The sequence below is a fragment of the Mesoplodon mirus genome, assembly GCF_964341445.2.
Source record: "Mesoplodon mirus genome assembly, chromosome: 4".
NCBI lineage: Eukaryota > Metazoa > Chordata > Mammalia > Artiodactyla > Ziphiidae > Mesoplodon > Mesoplodon mirus.
The window spans coordinates 64,437,019-64,449,233 of record NC_138979.1 but is presented as its reverse complement, the minus strand read 5'-3'; the positions used below and the strand labels follow the sequence as shown (position 1 = coordinate 64,449,233).

Sequence of the window (12,215 nt, the reverse complement as noted above, 5' to 3'; positions counted from 1 at the left end):
GCTCCGCGGCATATGGGATCCTCCCAGACCGGGGCACGAACCCGTATCCCCCGCATCGGCAGGCGGACTCCCAACCACTGCGCCACCAGGGAGGCCCTCAATTTTTTTTTGAATTTTATTTTATTTTTTTAATACAGCAGGTTCTTATTAGTTATCCATTTTATATATATTAGTGTATATATGTCAATCCCAATCTCCCAATTCATCACACCACCACCCCACCTCTTTGAACTCTTTACAGAACTAAAACCCCGAACAAATGGAAGATGTTAGCATTTTTCATTCTGGAGAAGATCATAGTTTAATAACCTTGAGAACTTCATCAAGAGACCACTTGAGGTCAGATTAAAGGAACCAGAGAAGCTCATTAGGAGACCAACTGAGGCCAGATTAAATGAGTGCAGACCCTGAGTACACTCTAATCCTTATCAGCAACCTGCCCTTGAACAATTGCTATAAAACTCCTCACCAAATCCTCCTAGGCTGGGACACAGTTTTGAGGGACACAAGCCTGCTGTGTCCCCCTTTGCCTGGCAAAGCAATGAAGTTATCCTTTTCTACATCACCCAAAACTGTCTCCAAGATTCAATTCAGCACGGAGGCCAAGTTTTTGGCATCAAAACTGGGATATAATAAGAAATATGTATTTGGTTTTCCTCCATTTATTTGCACAGAGCTCCAATAATCCTTGGAAGTTCCAGAGTCATAGGGGTGAGAGAAGGTCTTTTGTTATTCATCATAAACCCCTTTCAACCACACCTGAGTTTATGCTAATAAGATGATTTCTGAAGGATGTTGGGCTGGTTGCCAGAGGAACTAATCATAAGATTGAGGGGATTGTGAAACCATGCAACTCAGATTGGGACTTGAACCCATGTGCTTGGACTTGAAGCAAGCCAAAACCCAGATTGGGACTTGAACTCATGTTCTTTTTCTTTTTTTTTTGGCTGCACCACACAGGATCTGGGATCTTAGCTCCCTGACCATGGATTGAACCTGCACCTCCTGCATTGGAAGCATGGATTCTCAACCACTGGACCACCAGGGAAGTCTCAAACCCACGTTCTTTTAACTGAGATCACACACCTAGTCTCAGGACTTAATGAAGCTCAGGTTCTTGATGTCACACCACAGAAAGAATTCAGTGAGAGGCAAAGTGACAGGTAAGAAGTGGATTTAGAGAGAAACACACTCCACAGACAGAGTGTGGGCCATCTCAGAAGGTGAGAGCAGCACTGGGGTATGGGGTTGTCAGTTTTTATAGGGTGGGTAATTTCATAGGCTAATGAGTGGGAGGAGTATTCCAGTTATTTTGGGGAAAGGGTGGGGATTTCCAGAAATTGGGCCACCACCCACTTTTTGATCTTTCATGGTCAGGGAGGCTAGAGAGGAGTGGGGCTCCTAGCAATACTCCTGAGGCTGGCCTGGCCCCACTCCTCCCTCTGATTGAATCTGCAGGGCTGGGCACTTCTGCTCCTTCCCACCAGGAGCCTGGAGGACGAGGGGGAAGATGGGAGGGCTGAGGCCACTTGGTGCCCACTGCCTTTGATCAGCCTGTGGTCCCTTCCCCCTCCCAGGGCACTCCTCTCAGGGATTGGGGTGACCAGAGACTTGCTGCCCCAAGTTACCGTTAGCCTCTAGGGCCAAGATGACTCTACTAAGTAGAGCTCACCCCACTCTCTCCAAGGAAGCTCTTGGCTCCAAGAAACAGAGACCTCACCTGTGTTTGCTTCCCTTCCTCAGGCTGTTTTGCCCTGATCCCTGGTGGCCCCTGAGGCTGCCACTCTGAATTGAATGTCCTGACCTAGAATGCCTCGGCTGCTACAATGACTTAAGAACCATATGTGAGTCCTGGCTCTCACCTTGAGCAAGTTACTCTACCTCCCTGGGCCTCAGTTTTCCCAGCTGTATAACAGGGAGGTAGTATCAGCTCCTGGCTGCCTCAGAACTATCACAGTGCTGGCGGGTGTGTCACTTAGCGTATGCGATTGTAGTACAATGAGCACATAACAAGGCTCAAGTTCCACTGGAAGTCAAGTCTTCCACCATCTTGGATCTAGTTAGTTCTAACCAGTTTTTGTCATGTCCTGTGGCTATGTCATTCTTTTAAAGGTTGTGCCCTGTCCCCTTCCCTCCTGTTTCAGTTGGATCTTTTGGTCCATCCCTTACCTCTGGGGAGGAGAGCAGGACTTGAGGCTGACTTAATCATCAATGGTCAGTGATTTAATCAATCTTGCCTCTGTAATGAAGCCTTCATAACTACCCTTAACCAAAGGGATTTGGAGAGCTTCTGGGTTGGTAAAAATATCCATGTGCTGGGAGTTGGTGCACCCCAACTCCATGTGGATGGAACTCCTGCACTCAGGACCCTTCCAGATCTTGCCTTATGTACCTCTTTATCTGGTTTTTCATCTCTATCCTTTATTTTATCCTTTATAACAAACCGGTAAATTTAAGTGTTTCCTTGAGTTCTGTGAGCCATTATAGCAAATTATCTAAAAGGGGGTTGTGGGAACCCCAGACTTAATAACTGATTAGTTGTCAGTACAAGTGACAACTTGGGACTTGTGGCTGGCATCTGAAGTGGTGGCGGTCTGTGGGACTGAGCCCTTAACCTGGGGGTCTGCTGTAACTCCAAGTAGTTAGTGTCAGTTGGTGTCTAGAAAACTGGTTGATGTAGAAAAAAAAATCCATACATTGTGTATCATAAGTGTTGTGAAAAACAGCAGTTTTTTCTTTTACTGGTACTTAAAGACTTTCCTGATGAGATTAGTAGTGATAGTAACAAATGTGATTTTTCAATATTGTATAATTAAATGTGTTAAGATTTGGAAGATCTGTATAACTCAATCAGTATTTTCCAAATGACAAATGTATGATGTTACAAAGTCATGCACATATAAAAGATTCATTCAAAGTGCAAGACAGGACAATAGATTTTAAGGTAACAGAGTATGAAAAATGTTCTTGCCGTGGTTTCAGATTTACATTGCAACTAACCTTTAAGAAAATGCCACTTGTTGAATTTTGATGTGCTATCAGAAAAGAACATCCACAAAAGGCTATTAGAAGGTTCCTCCTTTTTCTAGCTATATATCTTTGTGACAGAGTTTTCTTCACTTACTTCAACCAAAAAAATGCATTGCAATAGAGTGAATGCAGAAGCAGATATGAGAACCAAGCTGTTTTCTATTAAGCCAGGGATTAAAGAGGCTCTCAAAAAATGCAAAACAAAGCCATTCTTCTCATTAAATTTTTTTGTTTTGGAAAAAATAGTTTCTTTTCATAAAAATATGTTCTTTACATTAATATATAATTGGTTTATTATAGTTATTTTTAAATGAATTAATATATGAATATTTAAAAATTTTCTTAGTCTTAATTTCTAATAGCCCTCATTAATAAAAGTGCTTTTGGGTCCTCAATAATTTTGAGTATAAAAGGGTCCAAAATTAAAATTAAAAAGTCTGAGAACCGCTGCAAAACAGAGTGAATGTCTTCATCTCACTCCTGAATCTCAGCCTACTGTTTGCTTCTCTCCAAAGACCACTGCTGTGGACAATGTCTTACCTATCCTTCCCTACATTCTCTGTCTTTATACCCAAAAGGTACTCACTATTCTGCACCTGGATCTTCTCAGTAGCAAAATAATAGACCACAGGAACTAGTCTGTATCAGTATATATATATTTGCTATGTTCTTTTTAATGGCTGCATTATATGCCTATTATAAGAATTTAATGTAATCAGTTAAACCGTTCCTCTGTTGCTGAACATTTGGGATTGTTTCTAATTTTTATTTTTATTTTTATTTTATTTTTATTTTATTTTATTTTTTAAATAATTAAAACAATGATGCAATGAACATCCTTAGAAAAGTTTTAAACAGGGAAGTGATACAATCAGATTCACCTGTTTAAAAAATCATGCAAACTGCTGAAATCTGAAGTAGACTGGTGGATTGTATCCATGTCAATTTCCAGGGTGTAGCTATTATTACTATTACAAGAGGTCATCATTGGTGAAAGCTGGGGGATGGGAACCAAATGAAGGGAATCTCTCTATTATTTCTTATAACTGCATGTGACTAAAATTATTACAAAATAAAAAGTTTAATTAAAAAAGAACCCTGACACCCATTAGGATGGATGCTATCAAAAACAAACAAACAACAAAACAAAACAGAAAATAACAAGTGTTGGTGAGGATGCAAAGGAATTGGAACTTTTGTGTACTGCTTGTAGGAATGTAAAATGGTACAGCCATGGTGGGAAACAGTATAGAAGTTACTCAAAAAATTAAAAATAGAATTACCATATTCTCCTTCTGGGTATGTACCAAAAAGAATTTAAAGCAGGGTCTCAAAGAGATATTTGTATATCTATGTTCATAGCAGCATTATTTAAACTAGCTAAAACATGGAAGCAATTCAAGTGTCCATCAACAGGTGAATGGATAAGCAAAATGTGGTATATATATCCAAAGGAATGTTACTCAGCCTTAAAAAAGAAGGAAATTCTGACATATCCTACAACTTGGATGAACTATGCTAAGTGAAATAGGCCAGTCACAAAAAGACAAATACTCTGTGATTCCACTTATATGAGGTTTCTAGAGTAGTCAAATTAATAGAAACAAAAAATTGTGGTTGCCAGGGACTGGGTGGGGGGTAGGAAATGGGGAGTTGTTGTTTAATGGGTATAGAGTTTTGGTTTTGCAAGCTGAAAAAATTTTGGAGACTGGTAGCACAAGAATGTAAATACACTTAACACTACTGAGCTGTATACTTGGAAATGGTTAAGTTGGTCAGTTTTATGTTATGTGTTTTTTACCACAATTAGGAAAAAAAAACTGGAGGAGGACTACTGAAAAAACATCACTCTGGCTGCAGCAAGGTTTGGAACGACCAGACAAGAGGCAGGCAGGGCTCCTAGCAGAATGTTCCTATTGTCTAATGCTAGGGCTTGAACCAAGCAAGTGGCATGGAGCTGAAGCGGCTGTGATAATTGAATTATTGGTCCAAATCTTTGCTCCCTGTAAAAGAATTCTCCATCCATACCCTTGTCATAGTGGACAGAGAATACTTTCCCACCTTTTGACTTTGTGTTTGGCTATGTGACTTGCTTTGGCCATTAGGAAGTTTGTGAATCTGACAAGAGAAACTTTGAAATATGCTTGCTCACAGGACATGCCCTCTTGTGCTGCAGTAACCTATCATGATAAAAACATTCCCTGGACAGCCGCTGCTCCATCAGTCTGGGTCCTGGAATGAGTGTCCAGGAACAGACCATATGCCCTGGGTAGCCACTGGTCCAAGGAGAATGAGAGACATGTAGAGCACACCTGAACTCAACCTGGTTTGGAGCCTGAAGCTAGATGATTCAAGGTACAGCTGACTCACAGACCCATGAGCATGACAATGTATGGTTATTGTTTTAAGCTTCTGAGTGGTTTTTGTTTTGTTTTGTTTTTGGTATAGCACAAGTAATCATTTTATAATGGCACTTTAGGTACACCTTGAACTTTATACAGTGTTGTATGTCAATTATATCTCAATAAAGCTAGAAAAAAAATAATGGCATTTAGCAGGCTTTTATAAACTCAACCATCATTTTGCTGACAGCAGAGCTTACCATCAAGCAACATTTAACCCCCAAACACAGAAGACATTCCAAAGGCAGTCAGGAGAGTGCTGAGATGGTTCAAGTTCACATACAGACTGCTAGTGAAAGCACAGAGTGAAGAATCCCAGGAGACCGTTTCACAGATGGGAGTATAGAAGACTAAGACCTTAGCTATAGTTCATACCAGGGTGTTGGTATAATTGCTGTAGGAAAATACAATCAATACCTCTTAGCATAATCTTTCTGGAGTGACTTGAGTCTAGGAATTGAAATGAATATATTCTTACTGGTTGGGATTATTTGGTTAAGATGCTATTTGGAATAAACATTATCCTGTGATAATGAATCACTGGTCCTTGCAGGATGGAAGAGGCCCAGAATAGTTAACTTGCCCTCAGGTTAACTTGCCACCAAGGAGGCAATTGGTCTTCTGGAGAAATGGTATTAAATGGGGGACTTGGTGTTCATCTCTGTTGCTGGCAGTTTGGACATTCGTTAGCAACGGTAGTTAAGTCAGCCTTGGTTAGTGGGAACCTACACTGTTTGTTGGGTTCATGCATGGTCTCCATCCCTCTGACTGTGGCTACTTCCTTCATGTGTCCATTGTGACAGCACCAGAGTGACCAATGACTGAAGTTGGCTGATGTCAGATGGCCAAGTCATCTTGGTATCTAGTGCCTTTTCCATGGTGAATAAGTTTCTGAGTTTTGGGAGGTCATTTATTACACAGCCACATTTTAGCTCTTAACAGACTAATAGAGAGGCATTAAAAATTTATTATGGAAAATTTCAGACATATACAAAAGTAGGGGAAATAGTATGATGAACCTCTGGGTATGTGTGTGTCATATGGCCAATCTCGTTTCACCTATACCCTTGCCCACTCCTCCCTCAACTCCTGGATTATCTTGAAGCAAGCTCAAGAGATCATATTATTTCATCTGTAAATATTTCAGTATGTAGCTCCAAAAGATAAGGAATTAAAATAAGACAATACATTATACAAAAAATCATTAATAATTCATTAACAGAAACAGCAATCCAGTCAGCATTTATATTTCTTTGATTATCTTATAATTTTCTTCTCTTTCATTTTCTTTTTTATTTTTAAAATTAATTAATTAACTTATTTATGGCTGTGTTGGGTCTTCGTTGCTGTGCGCGGGCTTTCTCTAGCTGCGGCGAGCAGGGGTTACTCTTTGTTTTGGTGCGCGGGCTTCTCATTGCGGTGGCTTCTCTTGCTGTGGAGCATGGGCTCTAGGTGCATAGGCTTCAATAGTTGTGGCATGCCGGCTTAGTAGTTGCGGCTTGTGGGCTTAGTTGCTCCGCGGCATGTGGGATCTTCCTGGACCAGGGCTCGAACCCGTGTCTCCTGCATTGGAAGGCAGACTCCTAACCATTGTGCCACCAGGGAAGTCCCTTGTAACACTGTTTTGTGAAAGAAATTGGATCATTCATCATTGTAGTTTGCCACAGTCTGGACTTGGCTGATTTCATCCCTGTGGTACCATTTAGTATGTTCTTTTGTCTTCTGTATTTTCTGTAAATTGAGCAAATTCAGATTCAACTTTTTTTTTTTTTTAAAGACTGCTTCTTAGGCGGTGATGTGTGCTTCCATCAGGAGCACCTAATCTCTGGTTGGCTCTCTTTTTGTGACATTTGCAGCCATTGATGTTCACTGCCTGGATTCATGAGGGGCTGTGATATTTTAACCACATCACTTATTCTTCTTTTATTAGCAGGCATACTTCTACAAAGTGACACTTCCCCTCATTGATTATTTACTTACCCTGAGGGAGAGATCATATATAAAAGACAGGCTAAATATTTGATGCTTTCCTTTTATTTACCAGTTGCCTAGCAGCCTCCTAAAGGGACAAATGAGTTACTTTTAAAAATGCATATGAATCAGTGGATTTAAACATGTTTCATGGGTGTCAATCAGTCTATTACAGTTATTATTCTTACTGATGCTCAAGTAATCCTTCCTTTGGCTAGTGGAAGTGTATTCAGGTTGGCTCCTGTGTTTTGATTTGTTTTGTTTTAGGCCGTGTCATGTGGCATGCGGGATCTTAGTTCCCGAACCAAGGGTCGAACCTGTTTCCCCTGCACTGGGAGTTCGGAGCCCTAACCACTGGCCCGCCAAGGAAATCCCAGCTCCTATGTTCTTTTGACACAATCCTGGTAGTGTTTCACAGATCCTTATGACATGACAAGATGTGAGTTATCTACTTTTCAGAAGCACTTTTGCATCGGCAGTGCTTGATGACTGATTGCATGTCAGTGGCAGTGGGAGGGAGACTCACTCCTAGTTTTGTTTGTTTGCTTGTGTTGGCTGCACCACACAGTCTGCGGGATCTTAGTTCCCTGACCAGGGATTGAACCCAGGCCCATGGCAGTGAAAGCGCAGAGTCCTAACCACTGGACCGCCAGGGAATTCCCTCACTCCCAGTTTTATGACTTGCAAAGCTATGTGGACAGTGGTGTCACTCGCTGCTTGAGAAGAAGGAGCAGGTTTGGGGTCAAGGTTGAGGCTGAGACACCTGGGGCAGAGGCATGCTCTGTGGCTCTGCAGCTCTGCTTGCTACCTTCCATCCCATCCTGTTTTAGTCACACATTTATCAACCCATCCTTGATAAAATGCCAGGTCTGTGGGGGTCATGAGAGAAGTGATTCTTGCCCCTGAGAGCTCTAGGTCCAGATGCAGAGACAAGCTTCTTTCTCCTGAAATAACAAGGGCTGGGGGCGGGAGACCAGAGTGGTCAGAGAAGACTTAGAGGGCACTGTGGGGAGGACAGACATCTCCGGCCATCCCTTAGGGCCTTGGGGACTTGAGCAGTACAGCCCTAGCACACAGGAAGGGCAATGGCCATCACTGCAGACGGCCATGGGGTGGCTGAAGACAATGGTACTCCAAGGCCCCAGCCAGCTGCAATCTTCCACATGGCCCAGGGCACAAGTCAGCACAGCCATGCAGGGCAGCCACGAGGGGTCACTTTCCTCCTCTGGTGTCTGGGCATGAGAAAGCACTGCTCTTCTCCAAACATGGCTTGGGCTCCAAAGAGGGATGTGTCTTGTTGTTGCGGTGTGCTCAGCTTGGTTATATAACCCTCCCAGCCGCTGACATATACACACACTTGTGCATTCACTTGTGGGACACAAAGCACATGCGTTCAAATTAATAAACTTGCCTCATGTACAGTCACGCACAGCCACCCACTGCCACATACACATACAGAGGAAGTGCAGAAGAGGAGAGCTGGCCCTGTTCAGAGGGTGAGAAGACTGTGTTTGAATCTGGCTCCTTCACTAGGCCCCTGGTGTGTGGACCTCAGATTACTGATCTGTAAAACAAGATGTTGGCCTTAATGTCCCTGTCCCCGAGGTCCTTGCTCATGCTGACAATCAGGTTCTATGGTTTTCAACGTACATATGCATTCCTAGGAACTCTGGGGACCCCCTGACCAAGCCAGAGGATTACCCCAGAGATGCTCTAATTTCCCTAGAATATTTAAGTGTGCTGTCCCCCCATCACAAAGGCACATTTTAGCCAGAAGGAGCCCTACACCTTCTGACTCCCCAAGCCCTCAGGCTGAACCTTGCTTTTTCCCTGAGTACCTCAACCCAAGGAGAGTGAAATGCTCACCGCGTGGGCCCCCAGCTGGGATGGAGGGGCAGCTGGCTCTAGCTCTGTACCTGCTCCCTGGGCCTGGATTCCCCACCCACTTCCTCAGACCTCCAGCAGTGACAGTAACCAGTCTGTAAGTTAGCGGGGGAGGGGGGGGGGCGGGTCACTATTTGCCTATGGAATTGGGATTTGCCAGCCTTCGAAGGCCTATGGGGCCCTGGTAGGTTTCCTGGGTGGATAGGAAAGCTCTGTGTGTGCCTCCTGGCTCCCTCAAGCTCAGTTTGCTCACTCCCAGGCAGCTGCCAAGGGACCCTGAAGCTTAAGGGATCCTCTAGGTTGAATGTGGTTTTTCGGAGAAGTCCTGTGGGGAGAAGGGAAGACTTTTCCACAGAAAGGCAGACTATGTAGTGAAATTGGGGAAGCTCTGAACTAAATCAACAACTTACACACTATGTGCCTTTGGGCAACCTCTAGGCCTCAGTTTACTCATCTATAAAATGGGAACCAAAGTGACTATCCTAGTACCGTCTGAAGGATTCACTGAGAAACTGCCTATAAAGCACTCAGCATGGTGTCTGGCACATAGTAAGTGTTCAAAATCTAGTAGCTGTTGTTATTATTATTGACTGAACTGTCTTTCAAAACAGGGCACAAAGGTAGGTTCTGGGAAGTCCAGAAAGGGATGCTTGATTTCCATATTCAACAAACTTTGAAAGGAATATTAAAGTACATTATAAGCATTTTGAAAATAATGACTTTTACTTCTGTATCTGGCAATATGCAGACAAATTGAGTAGTGAAATCCCTCTCTAAAAATGTTGAATATCAAAAATGTGCATGTTAAAGCATAGATGAACTAGTGTAAAGTAAGAGAAACAGGCCGAAGCCAGAATAACAAGAGAGCATGATCCTAGCAGGGTAAGCCTTAACTAGAGCCGGTGCTCCCCTGAGGGACTGGGCTGTAGATGGACCTCCGGGCACCACGTCAGTACTTCTGACCCCCACTCTGATTCTAGCCACTGCAGAGGTGACCATTTTCATGTGGACCTCGACCAGCCTCATGTAGGTGTCACCTCATCTTGGGCACTTGTGATCTACCTCTCGTTCCTGTCTGAGACTATTTGACTCTGCAGGGCAGGATGACCTTGGGAATCTCTTGGACCTTCATACATGTGCAACCCCTAAGTTCAGAGGACTTAATATCTGTAGGGCCACTCTTGATCAGTGGGGGACAGGAGCAAATAATAAATGCTTCTCCCTTTAGTCTCCATGTCACAAGGCTCCTCAGAAGATCCTGTGAGAATCAAGAACATATCAGAGGTCCCCTTGATAAGGCGATCTTGTACTGGCTTTTGTTTCTTTGTTTCACTTTTCCCAACCCTCACTCCTGTTCCCTGGGGTCAAATTAACTGCATGCAAGTTTTGTCTGAAGCTCTGCCTTAGGAGAAACAAAACAGAGCAGGAAAGAGAAAGAAAATGTCTTAAGTCTGGGCCTGGGAAGGAGGTTATCAAAGACCCCTCCCCTCCCCCCAATTTGGGACTTCTCAAAAGTCAATGCTCTAGGGGAGAAACAGGGGGAAAAATACCAACTCACACACAGAAGACTTTCCCATATTTGCTTAGCTCTGGGTGGAGCAGGAACACAGGGGATAAAAAAAGCCCACTAGTTTTCCTGATATAAAACAACATTCATGGGCTTCCCTGGTGGCGCAATGGTTGAGAGTCTGCCTGCCGATGCAGGGGCCGCGGGTTCGTGCCCCGGTCCAGGAAGATCCCACATGCCGTGGAGCAGCTGGGCCCGTGAGCCATGGCCACTGAGCCTGTGCGTCCGGAGCCTGTGCTCCGCAACCGGAGAGGCCACAACAGTGAGAGGCCCGCGTACCGCAAAAAAAAAAAAAAAATTCATGTGGAGGGAAGCCCTAAATCATATTCTCTGTGAGAGTGGAAAAACTCCAAGCAAAAATATATTTAAAAGTTGTTCTGGGGCTTCCCTGATGGCACAGTGGTTAAGAATCCACCTGCCAATGCAGGGGACATGGGTCCGAGCTGTGATCCAGGAAGATCCCACATGCCGTAAAGCAACTAAGCCCGTTTGCCACAACTACTGAGTCTGTGCCCTAGAGCCCACAAGCCACAACTACTGAGCCTGTGTGCCACAACTACTGAAGCCCGCACACCTAGAGCCTGTGCTCTGCAACAAGAGAAGCCACCACAATATTAGGCCCGCACACTGCAACGAAGAGTAGCCCCCGCTCGCCGCAACTAGAGAAAAGCCCGCACACAGCAACGAAGACCCAACGCAGCCAAAAATAAAATAAATAAATTTATGGAAAAAAACAAAGAGTATAGTATTGACAAAAGGGTTGATACATATATCAGTGGAGCTGTTAGTAATTAAACAAGGAGGCCTTCAGACTGAGGTGGCTCTAATGCGTTGTAAGCAAACCAAACCTAATCCAGAGTAAATTCCTGTAAATGCCCCAAGGTTAAAAAATTGAAAGTGAAGAACAACCAATCACAAACAGTCAACTAGGCTTTTCCAAATAAGGCAACTGCTTAAGGTATAGCAAATCAAATAATTTCCTTGTTTTGCTTCCATCTCTGCTCTATAAAAGCCTTTTCCCGCAGCTCCTGCTGGTAGAGTGCTCTTAATCACCCTTGGTTTGGTGCTGCCCAGTTTGAATCCATGTTTGCTGAAATAAAGTCTTCCAACTTTTAATGTACTTTAGTTTATCTTTTAAGAGATCAGAATTGAGATCCTAAAGGTACGCTCATGCATATATGGTCAATTGATTTTTGATAAAGGTGTCAAGTCAATTCAATGGACAAATAATATTCTTTTCAACAAATTGTACTGGGATAATTGAACATTCAGTAAAAAAAAGAAGAAGAAGAAGAACCTCAGCTCATAAATCACACCATATTAAAAAAATCAACTCAAAATGGACCATAGACAAAAATGTA

The 12,215-nt window shown here is 43.3% G+C and overlaps 1 protein-coding gene across 5 annotated transcripts in view; it reads right to left on the bottom strand.

Annotated features, from left to right (window-relative positions):
- Positions 1-12,215, bottom strand: part of PPCDC (phosphopantothenoylcysteine decarboxylase) — a 123,498-nt gene that overhangs the window by 17,759 nt on the left and 93,524 nt on the right. For 2 of the 5 annotated variants that reach the window (XR_014293646.1, XR_014293653.1), the window contains exon 8: positions 6,444-7,163. The exons of 2 other annotated variants lie outside the window; for them this stretch is intronic. The gene's annotated coding sequence lies outside the window, so the exon portion shown is untranslated. Of the gene's footprint in view, positions 1-6,443; positions 7,164-12,215 lie in introns of those variants that run through there. One more of the 5 variants, XR_014293647.1, reaches the window with a different exon arrangement.